We start from the raw sequence: 10,163 nt of genomic DNA on the forward strand, positions 1-10,163 counted from the left end.
GGAGTGGTGGGGGGCGCCCCGAGGTGGTGGGAGAGGGTCCTGCCTATGCTGCACCTGGGCTGGGACTGGTCCCGCCGGCGCAGGGTAGCAGGAAGCTCTCCACACACTTACCGGACCTGAGCTAGGACTGGGTCTGGGGGTTCCCGGAATTCGGCAGAAATTCCTACTAGGCGGGAGGGGTGGGGAGCGGCCCGAGGGGGCGGGAGAGAGTCCGGCCCACACTGCGCCTGGGCTGGGACTGGTCCCGCCGGCGCAGGGTAGCAGGAAGTTCTCCACACACCGGACCTGGGCTAGGACTGGGTCTGGGGATTCCTAGACTGATACTTCCTGAAAAATTCTCTTTCAAGTCTAATGGAGAAGTAAAATGCTTCCATGACAAAACTACAGAAATTCATGACAACCATACAAATCCTACACAGAGTACTAAAAAACATTCTAGAAGACATTCAAAAGGACGAGAACTCCAAGTATGACAACAAAAAGAATCCACTAAAAAAGCAAACAATTAAACACAGGAGAATAGTAGGAAATTAACAACAGGAAAATTACATGACAAATATAAGCAAATATATGTCAATTATAACCACTAATGTAAATGAACCCAATTAATCAGTGAAAACAAATAGAATGGCCGAGTGTATTAAGAAAAAAAAATCCAAAAATATGCTGTATACAAGAAGCACATTTAACTCACAAAAGATATTAATAAGCTAAAGGTCAAAAGATGGAAAACAATACTGGACGCTCCAGAACATCAGGAAAAAAAGAACCAAGATTATCTGATCTTTTCAGAGACAGTCTAAATGTCAAATTAAGTATAATCAAGTGAGATAAGGAAGGCCACTACATACTGTTCAGGGGAAAAATTCAAGAGCAAGAGATAACAGTTATAAATATATATGCACCATATATGGGAGTGGCCAGCTATATAAGACAAATTTTAATGGACATGAAAAATCTAATAACCAATAACATAATCTTAATAGGAGATGTTAACACCTCCTTATCCCCGAAAGATAGGTTAAGCAGACAAAAAGATTGGCAAAGAGTTAGCAGAACAGAAACAAACCTTGAACAAATGGACTTACTCTACACAAAATGAGTGTTCTACCAAAGAACATTTGAATACACATTCTTTTCAGATGTACATGAGATGTTCTGCAAAATATACCACATGTTAGCCCTCAGATCATAATTAAGTACATACGAGAAAGCAAAAGTTTTCCAATATACAGTATCTGACCAATGGGTTACACATGAAATTAAAGAAGAAATTAAACAATATCTACAATCCAACTAAAATTCAAATGCAATGTAATTGGAAGCTGTGAAACACAAGGAAAGCAGTTTTCAGAGGGAATTTTACAGTGGCAAACTCACAAGTTAGGAAAACAAGAACATGTAAATACCCTAATGCTGTTCCTCAGGCTTTTAGAAAAAGTAGAGCAAACCAAGCCTAAAACTAAAGATGAGAGGAAATTATGAAGATTAGAATAAAAATTAATGCAGTTGAGACAAGAAGACAATACAAAGAATCAATGATTCTAAAAGCTGATTTTTTGAAATTTAAATAAAATTTTTGAAATTGAAAATCTATAATACTTTAGCCAACTTCCTCAAAAAGAGAAAAAAACTCAAATTCAAGCATTAAGGAATGAAAATGGTGATATTATTATGAATAATGTGGAAATTAACAAAATCACCAATATCCTTTATCAAAATCTTTACTTTTACATGATCAAAGAATTAGAAAAAAATTTACAGATTCCTAGACAGGTACAAATTGCTAAAACTGAGTCAAGATGATATAAAAACACTGAAAAACACAATGTCAGCCAATGAAATTGAAAACATAATCCAAAACTTACCAACAAGAAAAGCACGGGTCCTGATGGATTCATAGCTGAAATCTATAACAAAATCAGAGAAGATTTAATCCCAATACTCCTGAAATTCCTCAGTGAAATTGAAAATGAAGCAATACTCTGAAAATCATTCCTGGAGGCAAGTATTATACTGATACCAAAACTGGAGAAAGACTCAATTAAAAAAGAGAACTCTAGGCCAAAATCTCCCTAATGAACATAAAAGCAAAAATCCTCAATAAAATACTAGGCAATAGAATAGAGCAAGTCATTGGGAATGTTATACACCATGATCAAGTAGGATTCTTCCTAGGGATGAATAATGGTTCAACATATGAAAATCTATCAACATAATACACCCTGTCAATAGAACTCAAATTGAAAGGCACATCGTCTTCTCAATAGATGCAGAACAGGCTTTTGACAAAGTGTAACACTTATTTATGATCAAAGCTCTTCAGAAAATTGGAATAGATGGCCTGTACCTCAATCTGATAAAAGTCACCTATGACAAACCAACAGCAAACATCATTCTATATGGAGTGAAACTAAAAGCTTTTACTCTACAATCAGGTACAAGACAAGGATGTCCTCTATCCCCAAGCCAATTCAATATAGTTCTGGAAACATTAACTATAGCCATTAGACAAGAAGGAAAAATAAAAGGAACAAGAATATGTATGGAAGAATTTAAACTATCATTATTTGCAGATGACATGATACTCTACTTGGAAGACCAAAAGAACTCCACCAAGAATCTCCTAGAATCACAAAACAAATTCAGCAGCTTAGCAGGATACAAAGTCAACACCCAAAAATCAATAGCATTCATTTACACAGCTAACAAACTCACTGAGAGAGAAATTAGAGAAATGAAACCCTTAACAATAGTGTCCAAAGAGAAAGAATTACTTAAGAAATAATCTAACAAAGGATTTAAAAAGATCTATACAGTGAAAATTACAACCTTCTAAAAAAAAGAGAGAGATCAATAGGATTTGCAAAAATGGAAAATATTTCTTGCTTCTGGATAGGAAGAAACATCACTGTCAAAATGGCCTTACTCCCAAAATTGTTATAAAAATGTAATTCCTGTCAAAATACCATAAATGTACCTAATAGATCTAGAGAAAACATTCTTAAAATTTATTTCAATCAAAGAGACCTAAAATAGCAAAAGCAATCTGAGCAACAATCCAAGGCAGGAGGCATTATAGTTCTTGACTTGAAATTATACTACAAAGCTACTCTAATAAACTCAGCATGGTACTGGCAAAAAAATAAATACAGACCCAAGGATCAGTGGAATAGATTATAAGATGAAGATACAACTTAAAGCACACTCAGCCACCTTTCACAAATTGGAGAAACATGTTCATGGGAAGAAAGGTAACCTCTTTAACAAATGCTGGCAAAATTGACTCTCTTCATACTGAAAACTAAAAGTAGATCTATATCAATATACACTAAACTGAAGTCAAAATGGATTAAATATATTAATATTAAAAGAGAAACACTAAATCTTGTAGAAGAGAAATTAGGGAAGTGTGAAGACATGGGAGTAAGCAGACAGTTCATCAGCAAAAAACAAACTGCACAAGAACTACTTTAAAGAAGCAACAACTGAGATCTCATCTTATTGAGAAGTTTCTGCAAGTCAAATGAAATCAACAATAAAGGGAAAAGACAACCCACAAATTGGGAAAATATCTTAACCAATATTCACTCAGAGAAAGGATTTCTATCTAGAATATATAAAGAACTAAAGAAATTAGTCTCCCAAAATATAAAGACCCAATCCAAAAATGGACATCTAAGATGAATACACACTTCTCAGAGGAAGACATACAAGTAGCAAAAAATACATGAATATATGCTCTTCAGCATTCATCATTTGAGAAATGCAAACTAAAACAACATTGGGATACCATCTTACCCCAGAAATAATGGCTATCATAAAAATATCAATAACCAGTGCTGAAGAGGCAGTGAGGAAAATGGAACCCTTCTCCATGGTTAGTGTGAATGGAGACTGGTATAACCACAATGGAAATCAGTGTACAGATTCCTCACAAAATTAGGACTGGAAATCTCATTCCACCAAGTTATACTCATACAGAGATTATTTCTAAAGGAACTGAAAACATCATACCATAGTGATATATGTATACCTATATTTATAGCAACACAATTTGTCATAGCCAAATCTTGAAAACAACCAAAATGACCATCACCTGAGGAGTGGATGAAAAAGATGTGGCATTTTTATACAATGGAATATTAGAGAGTTATAAAGAAAGACAAACTTGAGACATTTACAGGCAAGTGGATGGAACTAGAGGCTATAGTCGTAAGTGAAATAGATAAGACCCACAAGTGTAAATATTGTATTTTCTCCTTAGTGTAAGAACCTGCAAGGATAAATAAAACCTAGTTATATTAAAACAGGAAGAACCTGAACATAAAGATTAAACAACAAAGATGAGGGAAAGGAGAAAATATAGAAAAAAATGAAGGGGGGAAAACAATGCAAGAATATATACAGGATGGCTGAGATAACTATACTAAGAATTTCTATCAGTTGCTTTGAAAATAACAACTAATGTTTAGAAATTTCACATTAAATTATGTGAAATTATTAAATTTCACATTAAATCTCTTTATGCTGATATCTACAGTCTAAGTAACTACCTTGAGCACAGCAATGTGTAATATAAAAATGATGGTTGAATACCTGTCATTTGATCTTTTAAATGTGTACCATTAATTATGTCTTATTGATTATTGTTACACTTTTTTAAAAATAAATTTACAAATAAATTAAAAAGACAAGAAAAATAATTAAGGTTTATTGAAAGCCAGCCTTATTATTCAATATTTTGTCCAGTCTTGCTTAACTATATATGTTAATCTGAGAAATAGGTCTAATGATAAATGTAAGTAATATAAAATGATTGTTAATTTACTGTACTTGATTTGAAAATCTGTAACATATGTATTGTTGTATGTGCCCTGATTATGCCTTTGCATCTGCTGTTTTTGCTTTTGTTTATACTCTTCAAACTAAAATAAGAAAAATCAAATGAAAACAATTATTTTTAATAACTTACATTGATTCACTCTAGAAGCTAATGCTTATAGTAAAATTAGATAGTTGGAGAAACTATTTTAAGATATTTCAATACACAATTGAAAAACAAGATTTCCTTTCCCCTCTTACATTTGTCTTGCAGGGAGTAGAGGAGTAAAATTTGACAGAGATCAGAATAAAATTTTGATCTCTTTTGTAGGAAAGGCATATGTTGTATTTTAATTTCAAAATTTGGATAATTTTAAACTGAAAATCATCAAACATTGAGCTATAATTTGGAGCTCTTCACATCAGTGCCAACTCTTGTAGATGAAACACTTCAAAGCATGCGTTCTGCTTTTAAGAAAGTCGGCTCATTGTATTCCAGAAATATGAAAGTACAAATATAATTTTAAAATAACAAGTAACAGTTTAGATACTGGTATCATTTCCTGTTGAAAGCCATTAACTAAGGTAACCATCTATTTGTTGTACCATACTCAAAGAAGGCAAAGTGAAAAAGAAATGAATTCGTTCCTACCAAAACAAATTCATCACAGTATTTCTATAGATGCACAAAAGTTATGTAATCAGCACAGTGGAATTCAGAATGGTAATTATTTTCTCTAAACAGTGACTTCTGTAGCCAAATACCGTACCTAAATCAGCATAAAAACAAAAATTTTTAGGTAGTTTCTGTTTCACAGAACAAAGCTCCTGACTGCTATTTGATTTCTCTGTAATGGAAGGTTTTTGTGTTGATTTTTCCATTATCCTTATATTGACTTCATTATAGCTCACAGAATTAATACAAAAGATTGATGAAAATGTACTAATGACAGCTTATCAAAAAGTATTCTGAATAGTTTTATTGAACTATGTCATTCACTTTGTATTTTCAAGTAATAAAGATGGATTCAAGGGTATTGCTGTGCTTGGTCCGTGGTATCGTCTAACAGAAACTCATACCTGAAAACACACGTACATTGTATAAGACCCTAAAGATGGAATTACACACATCCTAGTTATTAGTAGAAAAAAATAACCTCAATGTCATATGTCTTGCAGTTCCAAGATGATTAACAAACTCTAAGGCTTTGTATCACCAGTTTTCCAGCAGGAAATGGATTACACTGTCAGGTTGGGAATTTGAAAAGAGCTTAGTGAAAGGATATATGAAAATATAGCAAAACTTTACAAAGGCCAAGGAATCCTACAGTAGCTTGTGAACTGTTATTAACTTTAAAGAGAGTGGAAAAAAGCCAGGGAATTGCATATTATGATCTTTCTCCTCTTTCCTACCTCCAGAAAGTTTCTCTTTAACCTAGTACAAATGGTTGCTGTATTACAAGCAAGATCGTTGATGCATTGCCACTGGGCAAAGGTAAGATTTGGAAGATTTAGGAATTCGAATGACATAGGGAAATATCTAACTTGATCTGTATGTGACAATTTTTGATGGCAGAAATTTTTGCAGTGACTTAGATTATCTCTATTTTTATCCAGAACATACAAGTTTCACAAAAAGATACTATCTGTCAGTTTAAATGACAATTACAATATACTCCCATATTAATTAGTTCCTTAAATTTTCCATGAGGCAGAAATCATCTGACTCCACTTCTACCTTACCAAATATCAGAAGACAAGTAGATGGGGAGTGGTAGAGCAGGAGTTAAATTTATATTCTCTTTCCAACTACAGTACTACACCTATTACTTAATAGTTGTTAAGAATAATTAATGGTATCTATTTCTTTCCCTAATAATTATTATATGCACTTCTGAAATCAAATCTAACACCTAACCCATGCTGGACAAGTGCTCTGCCACTGTGCTATACCACTAAACTTAACTATATTTTTGATAATCTTAATTTGCTCTCAATTAAATAGTCATTTTATGTGTAAATCAACTCTGCTAGTTGCACTGTTTGATGTATAATTGACTATTAGCTAAACTGATAATGTAAACTTCTAGACTCAACTCTATGAGTGATAAGCTGAAAGGAAAATAGTCTTTAATCCAATAGCGACTCTTTCATCTGCTCAAAACTATTGGAGATTTTCTCTGTGTAACATATTTTATCATAATTATTGGTACGTGTTTAAGGGGAAAAAATTCAGCTTATTTTTGTTGTTCTGATTTTGTACCTAAATTATGTAGTATGAAGTAAAGCAGAATCCTTCATGAGGTTGTGCTAAAAAATTAATGGGAGAGAGTGAAAGATGATTTACTATTCAGAGCTGTCCTTGACTAAAACTATATTTTGATAGGCAGCATCAGAGCCTAAGTGACCTAACTATGCTGCCCCGAGGTATGTCACTCAGTATGACATGTTGGACAGAATCCCAAGTTACAGGTGAGATCTGGGTTCTAACAGGTTATAAGAATATAAGCTTCTCAATCTGTACCACATTCTTGTCGAACAGTCTGGGGTTTAATCATTAAAAATTGCTTGCTTCAATTATACTTTCATTTTGTACTTATTTGTGTAATATTATCAATTTGATGTGAACAAAGAAGTAGATCCTTGTGTGTTGTTTACAAATAAGTAAAACAAAAGCTAGTCTTAGTCTCTTCCATGAGAATTTAGGGTAACTAACAAAATACAGGTGTAGCATTCATATTTGATGCAAGTAAATTTCATCTGAGTATGTGCTATACGTCTTGGTAATTTAGAATAAGTATTATCCATTTCACACACTACTCAAAATGATTGTAGTATATTCTTGATACTTCAACTCAAATAATAACTAGATTTTAGTGTGTTAAGTTTAATAAGACATAGAAACAATATTAATAATTTGAAAATATATTTATTGCTTATGAAACTCTTTGAGTGTAGGATTTCTAGTAAAGCATACACCAAAAAAATCACCATTTATCACTTTTTGAAGAAAAGCAAAAGATCTTAATACCTAACATATTTTACTGTTAAACATATTATGCCAAAATATTTGTTGAGTTTTTCATATGTAAAATTCACTCGCATTAAATCTTTTAAATATTGATAATTGAATTTAGTTGGCAGATTATTTCTTTCTTCTTAGTGATCTTGATAAATAATAATTCTATAGATTTTACTATATAGATTGAGAAGCATCTGAATTCAAAAAGGAAAAAAAGATTCAGTGAAGACTAATTTCTACTGCAGCCTGCGGGATGTCCTGTCTGAGAATAGAACTATTTTAGCTGTCCACATTAAGCACTTTTTATTCGCTTTATATGTTTGTAGAGAAATCTCATCCTAAGTCTTGAATCGTATTTCCAATACCACATCTAAGTAAGGCTTTCTCGAGATCTCCCAAATGCATTGTTTAATACTCTTTAAAGTCCCTTCTCTGTCTCCATTTAACTGATCTTTTGATCCCTTGAAGAATGTGATTCTTCAGGACTGAGTTCCATTCATGATGCTTTTTGTACCTTGAGCACATTCTATCTCAATATTCACCTTTAAAATACAGTTCAGGGCTTTTCTTTTGAAACTTTCCCTCAAGATGCTGGCTCCATCTATGTCTTTAATTTTCTAATCCAACATTCAGTTCAAGAGGTAATTATTTGGTAATTGCCAGATTTATGTCACAGTCATCCTTACTGCATTTTCCATGAAAATGTGAATTCTATCTAATTGCTAGCATTTGAACAATTCTTGACACTGATTTAATATTAACTTCCAATATAAATGTTTGTCTTTTTCTGTTCTCTGTAGAGCTACTTGCTTTAACATAGAATTTTTATGTCTGAAGGTTTAGGAAAATAATAGGTGGTTAAACTCACAAAGCTGACCAGCATAAAGTCTCCTTTTATTTAAGATTATGAAACTTATGTATTCATCATAAATCTATAAAGTATGACTGGGTAAATAAAAGGAAAAAGTAAAGATTACAGAAAATAACACATGACAATTTTAGGCATCCAGGATCACTACAAGTTACATTGTAGTTCTGAAGGGATAATTGTCTTATCTCTGATTGTTAGACCTCCTCCAAACTAATGTTACATGCTAATATACCCATATAAGACCTTGATTTTTCAGGCTGAATACTTGGTACAGCACTTGTTCTTTTTCATTGTATTGCATACCCTTGAAGGGAAATATTGGGAACAAATGTTAAGTCACTTGATTTATTTAACTATGAATTTCTTTCCTTTCAGATTATAAATCAGGCTCTTATTGTCACTTTAATGCAGAAGACGTTCTTTTGTGTTCATAATATACATCAAGATGTAATTTAAGTGGAATCTTGTCAAGGTAACTCCTTTTTAAACTAGGAGAAGACTTGCCTGTAGCTTAAAACTAATGGGAGTCACATTTTATAATAAAATGCAGTTTGTTAGTAATACAGGTTTTGCTACTTCTTGCAGTCACCACATGCACAAAATCTTGTCAGTTTTCACAGCTAATATATTTTTTGTCAAGTCATAAGCACTTTAAAAAAAATCTCTACTTAATATTGTAGAAGCTAGAAATTCTAATTTTCTAAAGGAAGTAGTGAAAATAGAGATCTTAGCCTGGAGGCATAAGATATAAGATGTCTGACTATCAAAGGAATCTCGTTCTGAAAATAAAGACCATCAGAAGTGGAGTAGTGTGAATATGAAATTGAACAAACCTTCAAACTGAACATAAAGGGTGTCATTTTTCCAGTATTTTTCCTCTTAACCATATTTCATAAAGGGATTTCTTACCTGATAAAATGTAAAAAGATGACAAGAAGTAATTTATATTTTTCACATATACTATTTAATGACTTCAACGAGAAATGAAAGCTAATTTCACTGGTGTTTGCATATACTGTGGACACATTCTACATATTGCCTTAAGTCTTGTAAAATGACTGTATTGTACAGTTATATACTGATGTGAAACCATAGCAAAAGTTTCAGAAACGCTAGGGCCTTCAACCTCTATAGTCTGTGACTCGGTGTGAAAGTCAAAACTATACTGTAATTAAAGATGCTAATAAGAGAAATAAATGGGCAAAAGGGAGGAATTCACGTAAACATATAACATCTTCTCTTCATTGTTTTAGTTTTATGAGTTTATGAAAAGAAAGAACAACATAGCTTACAACTTTAACCTTCAGAAGCTCAACTGACTTTCTCCTTTTATACAATATATGGGATTTCTAAAGCTGTTACTGGCTTAAACATGGGTTTACAAAGAATTGTGCCTTTTCAGAGATACTCATTTAGCTTCCAATATTTATTCTGAATTATACATAT

This window comes from Octodon degus, unplaced genomic scaffold (assembly GCF_000260255.1).
Source record: "Octodon degus isolate 3935 unplaced genomic scaffold, OctDeg1.0 scaffold00068, whole genome shotgun sequence".
NCBI classification, from domain to species: Eukaryota; Metazoa; Chordata; class Mammalia; order Rodentia; family Octodontidae; genus Octodon; species Octodon degus.